Source organism: Odocoileus virginianus, chromosome 15, assembly GCF_023699985.2.
Source record: "Odocoileus virginianus isolate 20LAN1187 ecotype Illinois chromosome 15, Ovbor_1.2, whole genome shotgun sequence".
NCBI classification, from domain to species: Eukaryota; Metazoa; Chordata; class Mammalia; order Artiodactyla; family Cervidae; genus Odocoileus; species Odocoileus virginianus.
In genome coordinates, this window is record NC_069688.1 from 17,484,465 (window position 1) to 17,496,272 (window position 11,808).

The 11,808-nt window shown below is 54.5% G+C and overlaps 1 long non-coding RNA gene across 1 annotated transcript; it reads left to right on the forward strand.

The window, feature by feature from the left end:
- Positions 1 to 2,056: 2,056 nt before the first annotated feature.
- Positions 2,057 to 5,015, forward strand: LOC110126460 (uncharacterized). The gene is made up of 3 exons (XR_002310425.2): positions 2,057 to 2,362; positions 3,131 to 3,212; positions 4,513 to 5,015. It is a non-coding gene; the product is annotated as an uncharacterized lncRNA (long non-coding RNA).
- Positions 5,016 to 11,808: the final 6,793 nt, after the last annotated feature.

Consider the following 11,808-nt stretch of genomic DNA (forward strand, 5'->3'; position numbering starts at 1 on the left):
GCTTTTTCACTCTCCTCTCTCACTTTCATCAAGAGGCTCTCTGACAGTTACCAGGCTCTTTACGGTTATAGGCACGAAACAGCCTTCTTTCCAATGGTGTTTCCTTCTATTATCATTAGTGATGAAAATTGGATTTATTTCGCATATTACAGTGCAGGATTTGATGTTGTTTTTATGTGAACGTAACTGCTCTGTAAAACCTCAAGCGTTTTTCTCTCCGAGAATTGGCAGATGAGAGGTTATATAAACTTGTGGCCAGCGGAGAGGTTCCCAAAACATCGCAGTGGAGGCAGAGGAAACAGAGGGCAGGAATGCCGGTGTCTGGGTCCCTCCTGCAGATGGAGGGGAGTGCTGGTGTCTGCTCTTTATTATGGGGCTGCTCTCCACCATGGGCTCGCTCAGGGGAGTCAGGCATTCTGCTGGAGGTCACACAGCCTCTCTGGGACCCTACTCTGAGTCTGCGAGCGAGAGTGGGTTTCTTTGCAGGGAAGCCCCCATCCCCATCCCTTTTGCTCCTGGGCATGGAGACGGACCCCTGCTCTCAGCCTGATCAGCCTGGTGGTGACCACACGCCTGGTGGTGACCACATGCCCAGAGGGTCACACCCCGTAGGGGGCCCGCCCAGGCACCTGCTTTCCTGTTTGAGCCTGTCCTGCGTGGACACTGCTGGCCTGATCTCTGATCCTGCGGTTAATGTCTGGGGATTCCCAGGTTGGAGGGGTTCATGTCCTCACCAGTGATGAGAGCAGGGGAGGCTGACCTAGGGTGTCCTGCATCTCCATCTTATTACCATAGAATCCCCAGGGGAACCATCAGGCATGAGGTGTGGGGGCTCTAGGAATCCCTTGAGTGCCTCTGTCCCCCTGCTGGCTTCCTTCCAGTGCCTGGCCCACATGGGCTGTGACCCCTGAGCCTGCACTAACTCCCAGGAGGGTTCTGTGTGCAGAGTCTGGCCTCTCTAGCCCCCCGGCCCCTGTGGGTATTTCGGCCTCCTCTGGGGACCACTTCTCACGGTGGGCAGGGTGGGCGGCGGTGGTGGCAGGAAGATGCAGGGTGGGAGGCATGAGTGACTGCACGCGGAGTAAACACCCTCGTGACTGTAGACGTGAGTGCTGGTGTCTAGTCATTGGTTTTTACACCTGAATTCCTCCCGTGTGTCTCTGTGTTAACATGACCATGTGGGTCACAGACAGCAGTGGGCTTGGGAAGCGGAGTGTCAGCAGGAAGGCCACCCCCGAATGACACCCACCTCCCGAGGGAGGGTCGTGACCCCACTCCATCCTTCTACTCCACTCGGGCGACACCCCCACGCATCCTGTTCAGAGGCAGCTCAGATCCGGCTGTTTTCCTCCTGTTTTTCATCACAGAGCATGAGGGAAGGCCAGGAGGTGCCCATCTACCCACGGGGTCTGGATGAGGCCTGACTGCTGTCTGCAGAGAGGGGAGGAGGCCTGGCTGGCCCTCGGACTGCCCACGGCCACGTCAGTCAGTGGCCTGGGCCCCATCTCACTGGCCACCCATCTGCATATATGGTCCCGGTGAGAGCATGGGGCAGAGTCACAGGAAGGGAACCTGAGACATGGACGCCCTCTCCGGAGAGCCTGTTCCTTCTACCACCTGGGTCAGTGTGATCACCACGGTGCAAGCCCATCATCACTGCAGCCAGGACCCCAGACAGGTCAAGTTCTGTGCTGGACACAGAGCTGACCACACACTTCCACACACACGTGTCAGGCAGGGCCCATGGCCGCTCGCCGTTCTTCTGTGCTTGAGTCTGGGCTTTGGGTCTGAAGCAGGCTTCTCGGCCTGTCTGGGGCCTCGGTCCTTCAGAGAGGCACGTGGACCCCCACCCCCAGTGGCTGCAGGTGACAGAGGCTGGGAGGCACAGCAGGAACGGGCCTGCAGGGAGGGGGTCATCCAGGACGGCTGGCCTGGGGTGGTGACTCTGGAGGGTGAGGGAGGAGGCCCCACCTGTTCACACCGCAGACACAGAGGTGTCCTCGCAGGCCTGGGGGCCACATCCAGGATGAGTGAGGGCCTGGCCTCAGAGCACTTCCCTAGGGTGACCGGCACCAGTGGAGCTGGGCCAGCCTGGGTCTTTGACCTGCTCTTGGAGGCTCTTTACTGATAAAAGTCAGTAGGCGATTCTCTCCAAATATTCTCTCCATACATACACAGAGTAGTGTGTATATGCTTTTACACTTTTTATGTGAGATGAAGAATCGGTGCAGTTGTGAGATTGATGCAGAGACGCCCATGACCATTCACCCCGTCTCCCTAGGTAACGCCCCATGAACCTGCAGACCGACAGCTCCGCATCACAACCTAAAGCTGAGCTTGTGCAGCTGCAGACTTGCCCATGGTGAGTCTGTTTATTGGTTTACTTATCCCCAGGGACCCCACAGGGTCCCTGTGCTTCCCTTTGGGGTCACCCCCACCCCTACCCCTGGTAAGCACAGTCTCTTTTCCATCTTTGAGTGTTGTCCAGTGTGTGTGGGAGGCGTCCTCACTGAGCATCATTCCTTGAGGCCTGTCCTCCTTGTCCGCTCTCTGTATCCTTCCAGTCTGAGCATCTTCCACAGTCTGGAAGGAACACCTTTCCTGTAACCACTCATGGCTGAAGGACACCTGAGTTGACCCCATTTTTGGCTATTATAAATAATGCTTCCAAAAGCATTCACATACACATTGTTGTGTGAACATAATTTTTCTAGAGTAAAAACAGAAATCCTTTCAAATTCCTGAGTAAATGGTCCGAGGGGTCCCCAGGCCACTGTGGAGAAGAGCATGGAAGTGAGGGTTTACCTGGACAGCCGCCCACACAGGGAACAGCCCTCTGGGGGCCTGTGGCTCTGGGCTGCTCCTCCTGCTCCATCCCGGCTGGCAGCCGCCGGTTGAAAAAGAGTTTATTTCTGACGGCCCTGAGCAGACACTGTCTTCCGAACACCTTCAGTTTAACAGAATCAAATTATCACCTAAGAAGATTGTTCATGTTTCCGGTGGCTCAATATTTTCAAATGTACCAGTTTCAAAATTTTAACTGGTTACTTTGAAAAGGTTGGGGATGTAGACTTGGGATTCTGCTGTACTTGTAATAGAAAGGTAGTATTATTTTATGATTATTTCATAGCCATACCTGAAACAAAGCATCCTTCTCTTTCCTGATGATGTTGTGCAAACAAGATGGTTCTCCTTGCTTCTCAGACCACCAGGTGAGTATTAGCACCATTCTCATTTCACAGGTGAGGTGGAGTCAGTTTCTGAAGTTCTCAGAACTGGGGCAGATGAAGGTGAGTGGACACAGGCGGCTTGAGGAGAGTCCAGGACAGCCTCCCGAGCTGTCGGTCTTCTGAGGGGTCTGTGTGATGCCAGCTGAGACTTGCCTCTTGGATCCGACGGTGGGGTTCACTGTGTAGATGCTGCCAGGTGGTTTGTGTTTATCCGGTGTTAGCATCAGCCCCGTCCTGATTTAGGACCGGGGTCATCTCTCAGCAGCTGTCCTGAAAGCACAGCCGATTAAATAGATACTGATACACAGAGTTCTTTGTCTGCGGAAAGGATATACAAGTCAAAACACTTTTCCTGCAGCTCTCGGTTGGTCAGCGCGGACACATTGTGTTTCAGGACACGGTTCAGGGTTGCTTCCTCTAGCTGCCCACCCCCGTGCTGACCGCACACTTTCCTTCTCACTCACAGGAGGTGCTTCCTGTGCGAGCCCCCCCACCCACGGCCCGCAGCATCTCCGCGGCCACCTGGTTGCCCACTGCGTCCTCCTCCGGTGGGGAGCCCCCGCCCCCTGCAGTGACCACTCTGCTCGGAAATGGTCTCAGCCACAATTCTCTCTGCCCTCTCACTCTGCTGCAGTGAGAGGAGGCGAGGGGGGTTCTGAAAGCGGGGGTGTGGTTTTTGGCTGCCTGATCCATGTGGCCATGGGCAGCCACACACCAGTGCTAGTGAGGGACCCTCCTGCCCCCAGGCCCGGAGACACGCTGCCAGGACCACCCTCTGTCCGTCTTGTGGTCCGAGGGGCTTGGGGTCTGCAGAGTACACCCACGTGGCCTCTTCATGCTACTCACCCATGTCCCTGCCTCCAGCCCTTCATGCTGGACACTCAGCCCTGATTTCTGCTCAGGTTGAGTAAATGGTTTGTCAGTGTTTGTCTGTAGAAGTCAGCCACTTTGCACCCCGAGACGTGGCCTCAGGAGAATAAACATTCTTTATTTCCAAATCGTAAGAGAGTTGGTCCCTCCTGTGTGGAGGAAGGCTTGTGGACTGGGGAATTTAGGACCCTGTCCTGGAGGACAGGTGGCCGCTGATCCCCCAGGCTTCTGTTGACGAGGTTTCTGGGAGGCTCGTTTATCCCGACTGTCCTGGGTGTTGTCAGCACAGGGGCTGGACATGGCTCTAATTTTGAGAACATGAAGAAGGAAGCTCTTGGCCAGATCAGTTTCTGAAACTCCTCTTTCCATGGCCGAAAGTAGCTCTGCTTTAACAAGCATTCTTTGCTCGCAGCTCTGCTTCTCATCTGGCCCAGCCTCCTGTGAAGTCATAGCTCTGTGATATGGCAGCCGTTACCAAGATGGAAATGATTAGGACGTCACGGGAGCTGGCACAGGATGGCCCATGTTCCGGACAGGACCAGGACCCCGGGTCCCAGCCACAGCTCTGCTGTCCGCCCAGCCCCGCTTGGTGGCTGGGGAAAGCCTCTTCGCCTTCCCCAAGTCAGTCCTCGCGGTCTGCTGGTCATGGCCTCAGAAGCTTGGATGCCTGCGCCTGGACCAGCTGTTGTCTGTTGTCCGTGGGGATGCTAGGCTCCCCCGGGTAATGGGATGAGGCAAGCCTTTCTGGGACACCTTTCAAGTTGGGAAACTGGAGCACAGGCTCTGAGAGAAGGCAGCTGCAGGAAGTCTGGCAGAGGCACCCATCCCCTCTGCTGAGAACAGGAATGAGCCTGGCTGTGGGCTTGGACGAGCTGGAGGGGGAGGACATCCCGAAGGACTGAGGAGGGTGTTTCTATACTGAAGATTAACCTCGGGGTTGCGGGGGGAGGGAAAGGCTCAGAGGGAGAGGACAGTGGTCATCAAACTTTTCCATAATCAAACTTTTTAGGAGAGTTTAGCTGAATCCGTCTAACCTTTGAGATAATGCTCTTTAGAAGAAAACAGAAGATGAGATTTTCACAGTGAGGGAACAAGCAATGTGAGACTTCGCTGCTCTTGCTGCCCGAACCCAATCCTTCCTCACATAGTTGTCACCGTTCCCCTGGGATACTGAAACCACACCAATCTCCTCTTCTGGCCTGGGGACTCCTTGTCTGTAGCCCCACTTGTGGGGGTGAGAGGCCAGAGCCCACCTACCTGCCTGTGCTCAGCTGGTGGGGCTGGTGTCTGGCCAACTGGTAGACCTGGTAGGTCTTCTGCCTGTCACACCCTCCAACTTCAGGGACTTTCACAGAAACATCCAGTTATCACCTGCCCACTTCAGTGGAGGAGAGGGGTCTGGACCACTGTGGACAAGTGTTAACTTCCTGGGTGTGAACAGATGAGAAGGCACAGCCTACATATATGATTTGTGTTTCATCTGGGGACTGTACAGAGGACTGTAGTCCAAAGGTGGCCTCTCAGTAGCTCAAGGGGCCATCCTGAAAAGGTCAGAGAGGAACCAGGATATATAGGAGCTCCTGGCTGAGAAAAAAATCCAGTTAACAGCAAGAGATATCTGCTGATCACTGAAAACAGATACCACCAGTTAGTGACTTTAATGCTTGTCTAGGTACGGGAAGATGCCAGAGTCTGATAGGCCGACCTGGTTCTCAGGGGTTCATCTGCCCGCCCTTGATCTCCCCCATTCAGGCGCAGGGCCGGCTCCCTAGAGCCTGGAGTCAGCATCTCAGCCTCAGCTCACCCCACCGCCTGCTCACCCTGCTTCCCCAGCCTGGCTCACCTGCCCCCATGTGGAGGGGCCTGTCTGGACCTGGTCCATGTCACTCAGAAGCCCCATTTTGTTGTGGGCCTGTCCCCAGAGCCCTACCCTTATGGCCACCTGCCCTCCAGGACACCTGCTGGGAATTTCAGAGGCAGCATGGCTACGACATCAGTGGTGGTGCCCCCTCCTCCCCCGCAGAAATCCCATTTCAGGAAATGAGACCACTGTCCACTCCGTCCACTGAGTAAGACAATGGGGCTCCCATGAGCACTTCCGTCCACCCCCTGCCCGCATGCCCAGCTGCTCTTCCTGCCTGTTTCCTCTCTCTGTGGCCCCCCTGGGGGTCCTCACCTCCCTTCCCACTGCTGTCCTTGGGTTCACCCCACAAGGCCTATGTTGGCCCCGCCACTCCCCCCGCCCTCCCCGGTCTCCCTGCTTCCCTTTGGTCGGCCACAGCCTTGTGTCCACACCCTGTAGAGAGCCCCTCCAAAAGCTTCCCCGAATCACAGACCCACAGCTGGCCCACGTTTCCTGACAACTCTCAGCATCCTGGTCCCCTCTGTCTGGGCTTTCCAAGCTGTGGGCAGCCCCGACCTCCCTCCAGAGCATAAGACCGCTTCCTTTCCCCAAACATCAGCTGTCTCCTCCTTGGCCCCAGTGCCCTGAGCTGCCCAGGACACACCTGCACAGCTCTGCATGGCCCTGCACGGCCTGGGAACTGCCTCCCAGGGTCACCACGCGGATCCTTGGGGCGCCTGTCCACACTCTGCCCGGCAGGTCAGAGTGCTCCTTGGGTGTAAAGATGGTAAAAGGCCTCATTAGTCATTTTTGTCCCTATCCTTTGGACAGCAAGGAGATCAAACCAGTCAATCCTAAAGGAAATTAACCCTGAATATTCATTGAAAGGACTGATGCTGAAGGTTCTCGCCCATCCCCTCTGTTACTCTCTATTCCCTTCAAGAACATTTTTGCACACAGGCAGACAGGTGGTGTCCATGACAAACCCAGCCCCGGACAGAACCTGGCCTTTCTAGAAGGAACGGTGAACACCTGCTGGAGGCCCATGCCCACCTACTCACCTAATGACCAGCAGTAGGGGCAGCTGCAGTGGGCATCTCCCCAGGGACGGCCAGCCAGAACTGGAGGCTTCTGTGGAACCAGCTCCGGTCTCCTAGGACCAGACCCCACTTCTCAGGGAGCACCCATAGCCATGGGTGCTGGTTCCTTCCCACGGTGCATGGCTGGTGTGAGCTGCAGGGTCCAAGCTGCCAGCAGTGGGTCTAGGTGGGGAGCAGGTGGTGTCTGCCTGCTCCATCCCCTAAGCAGAGGGCGGGGTCCAGGGAGCCCAGGAGAATCCCCCCCGGGCCCTCTTCTTTGTGAGCTGGGATTTGCCCCTGGAGCTTGTTCCCCAAGGCAGCCAAGTGCTGACAGTGCGGCCCCGAGTTTGAAACTGGTGGCTCTGCTTCTGCCGCTTCCACCCTCAGAGCAGAGGGCTGTGCGGTGACACAGGGACGTGCCCTCGTCTGTGTGTGACGCACGGGTGTCTTGTGTGTGACCAGTTGCACTGCAGTGAGCATAGCAGGAGCTCTTGCCAGCCTCCTGCAGCCTCTGGCTCTGCACCGAGGACCGGGTTCCTGTTGTCTGTCTGCCACTGGGCTCCCTGGCTGAGCTCCCCGTGCAGATCCACCAGACTCAGCCCACCCTTCAGCCTCAGGGTCTTGTCTTTCTAGCTCCACCTCCTTCTCCTGGGCCCCAGTGTCAGCCTCCTTCAGATAGCGCTGACCCTGCAAGCCCCCCTCTCCGCCTGTGTTCCCCCTGCTTCCAGTGATTCGTTCATGGGACTGTTCACTTCTCCAGCCTATCTGATCCTCCCCTTCCCTGGCCCTGAGTCTGTGACCTTGGGCTCTACATCCAGGGCAGACCCTGTCCAATCCAAGCAGAGATGCTCCTTGGGTGTAAAGATGGTAAAAGGCCTCATTAGTCATTTTTGTCCCTATCCTTTGGACAGCAAGGAGATCAAACCAGTCAATCCTAAAGGAAATTAACCCTGAATATTCATTGAAAGGACTGATGCTGAAGCTGAAGCTCCAATACTTTGGCCACCTGATGCAAAGAGCATTGGAAAATACCCTGATGCAGAGAAATACTGAAGGCAGGAGGAGAAGTGGGTAACAAAAGATGAGAGATAGTTGGATGTCACTACTGAGTCAATAGACATGAATTTGAGCAAACTATGAGAGATGGTGAAGGACAGGGAAGCCTGGTGTGCTGCAGTCCACGGGGTTACATAGAGTCGGACATGACTGAGCTACTGAACAACAAAGTAAATTTTGTGTCAGTTATGTGTAGAGTTGGTAATATTTTAGATAAATGGAGTAAAAACATTTTAAACTGATTTCACCTATTTTTTCTTAGTCTCTTAGTGTGGCTACTGGAAAGCTTAGGTCACACCATGGCTTACATTGTGACTCATATGAGAATCTGCTAGAAGGAGCTGCCTCCATCAGGCCATAAATGTCAGCTGCCTCCTCTGCCCACACTCCCATTCTATGTCCCCTCTGCTTGAAACAAACTCCTATCCTTTATTGTTTGCTTTTTTTGGGCCTACATTGCTCCCCTTTCAAGATTGAGTTAAGAACCCTTGTTTGAGTTTCCAGAGACTGTGAGCTCCCCTTCATCACAGTACACAATGTGTCTTTCCTCCTGTGAGAACAAGAATGGGTGTTATTTTACTTAGGTTTATCCCTAATGCCTGCTGTATGTCCCTGACAGGCAGGCGATACGTGATGCTGAACCGAGCTGCAGAGCAAAGCCCGTCTTACGTGGGAAGCAGGCAGACCGATATCACTTGGAGGGTCGTAAAAGTTAAACACTGATGTAACAGACGTCTGCAATCATATTATCTCTAACGTGTAAATAAGTTCGCACTGACTCATGAGAAATCGGTATGAATTGATGAGCCAGTGAAGAGACTAAGGTGCAGATGTTGTTTATTCAACAAGTAAGCCAGGCGCTCGCGTTTGTCCAGAGTCCACACGGTACATGGGCACTTCCCGACTTTGACACCCTTCTACTTAGAGCTCCAGTTGATTGTGAGGGCAGATTATTCCTGCAGATAATGTTAATTCCATTTTTATGTAAAGCTTGGTTGCCATTAGGTAGTAGTCATGTAATAAAATTTGGAATTCTTGATAAGGTAAAGGTACAAAGGTATGAAAAATATTTAAAAATACAAGCTGGTGTCTTCCAGCTGAAAGCCCCGGGCCTGCGAGGTCTGCTCAAGGTTGGCCTCCTGTCCTCTGGTCTTGGGGGTGAGTCTGTGCTTCTCCCAAACCCGACCTCCCTGCCCAACCTTCAGACACGCTGAGCTTTCAGGTGGGGAGGCCGCCTTCCCCCGCCTCCTCCTCTTGGAGGGACCCTGACCTCAGACCTTCCCAGCACCACAGGCCACCCCCCTCCCCTCATGATGTTCAGTTCAGGGCCCGAGTGTGGCCCGAGTTGGCGCCGTAGACTCTGAGGGTCAGCCTGGGGCCTCCGCAGTGTGGTCCTGGCTGTTTCTGCTGGTTTGAGTGGGTTTCTGTCTCCTTTAAACACAGAGACAGGGCAGCAGGCAGACAGCAGGGCAATCAAGCCTCAGGCTTGCAAACTCGGGCAGTCTGCTCACCTCTGAAACTCGGTTTCCCCATCTGTAAACAGGGGGTAACCCAGCACTGCCTCGCAGGGCTTCCATGGGGGGCCCTCAGGCCCGTGGGTGGAAGAGCACAGCCGCGCCGGCTGCAGAGCGATGGAGTGGGGATGCCCCGACCCCTTCCTGAAACCCCGGGAGCTGCTCAGTTTGAGAAACAGCAGCCTTCTTCCCAGAGTTGCTGAACGGCCTCTTTGTCTCAGTCGGCCGTCTTGATAAAGTTAGGCAGGAATTCAGATCTTCAAGGGCTTCATGTCTTTATCTTTGGAGTGGCCGGGGACCTTCTGGAGTGTGTGCCTGGCGCTGCTCCCTGAAGGCTCTGCGGAGCCTGTCCTCTGCTTATCTCCCTGGGAAACGTCAGCTCGGTTTCTCCGGCTCTGGGATCCCTCACCATCCACCAGGCGTGGGGCAAAACGTTCAGCCCTGCAGGCTCTGTTCTTAATCCCAGAGGCCCGGAGCGCCAGCCTCCGGGGCCTGAGGGGCCGTGGCAGCACCATGCGGCCCTGGGCCATCCCTGGGTCTGGACCTGAATAAGGTGGCAGCATCGTCCTGTGACCTCCTCATCCCCCGGCCTCGAGGTGGGCCCGTGGCAGGCACAGTGTATGCAGCTCCTGGCTACAGGGCCAGCCTACTACCCACATGAGGCTTTAGGAACATTTCCTGATAGGCAGAAAGAAGGTGGGGGTGGGAGGGGAAAGGATAGATACTGCTTTCAGAATGAGCAGAAGGCCACATTGTTCACTTCCCCCAGGTCTGCAGTGTTGCATTTTCTAGAGCATCTCTCACTTTCCAGACGGAGTACATCTTCCTCCCCTTTGGGAATGTATGCAGAGAGCACGGGGAAGCCGGGCAGGAGCCCCCTGGGGTGGCGCAGTCGTGTGTATTTCTGTGTAGGACACAGTGACCTTACTACCCAGCAGGCTCCTCTGTCCATGGCATTCTCCAGGCAAGAATACTGGAGTGGGTTGCCATGCCCTCCTCCAGGGTATCTTCCTGACCTAGGGACTGACCTGTGTCTCTTGTGTCTCCTGAATTGGCAGGTGGTTCTTATAGCACCACCCGGGAAGCCCCTGCCTTACTATACACTTCATGCTAAAGTTAATTCACCTTATTGGATTCTGTTTTCAGCTTTCTTGTAAAAAAAAATGCAGCTGTTGGGACAGAAAATATATTTGTTCAAGCTCTGAATTCATTCAAACTTCATAATAAAAGTCTAGAACTCAAGTGAGAATAAAATTACAGAGTTTTGAGATTCTTCAGATGGCTCAGTAGAGAGTAAGGGCATGCTCCTGACATCTGGGCCACTGGTTTCTGAGACAGAAAGCAGCTTGGGGGAGAATGGACGAGAGCTCTTCTACCTGATTCAGGTGATCGACCTTCAGTGTGAGAAATCCGAGAAATAAGCCTTGATTTTAGGGAGTGATCAGAAGGTGGATGTGGCTGGGGGCTGAGGGTTGCCCAGAGGAAACCCACAGAGAGCAGGCTGCTGCTACACTTTAATACTGGGATCCTCCTGGGTTTTCTTTTCTTTGTCTTTTCCAACAGATTGCTTCTGCATCCTCACTTCACTCCTGGTCATGATCATAATGTTTGCAAAATACAATTTTCACCTTATAGAACACTTCCACATGTTGTTCGCTTAATTCTTATGGGGGCTGTATAATGTAGGTAGTTTTAATCTTATTTTACAGATGAAAAGCAGGATTCAAAGAGAAACATGGGTTAGGAGCCCAGGACACAGAGCTGCAGACACCTTCTGGGCTGGTGATTCAGCAGTTCTTCCAGCCCCCACCCACGCCCAGACCCACAGGCAGTGATGAGAGCCTTTGACCATCAGGCTGGTGCCCTCTGTCCGGGCCCCAAGCTTGGGGAGGGCAGCTCTGAGCCTCCAGCTCTTAAAACAGTGACTGGCCTACTGTTTATCCTGTCAGGGGTGAACAGGAGGGGAAGGTGATCAGCAGTCCTAGAAGAAGTGAGCCCAGGCCAAGTGACCGATGGGCCCAAGACAGGGGGGAGAAAATTGGGTGAGAGGCTGCACTGCATGGTTGGGGTATGAGGCAACCAGAGTGGAGTGTGGGGGATCTTGGGCACGTAGGAAGGGGTGGGGGAGGTACAAGGGGGCACCTCTTTCTTGGGGAGGTGGGAAGAGCAAGGTGGGAGGTGCCAGTCATCCTAGGTGTCCCTTCCCCAATCCCCTG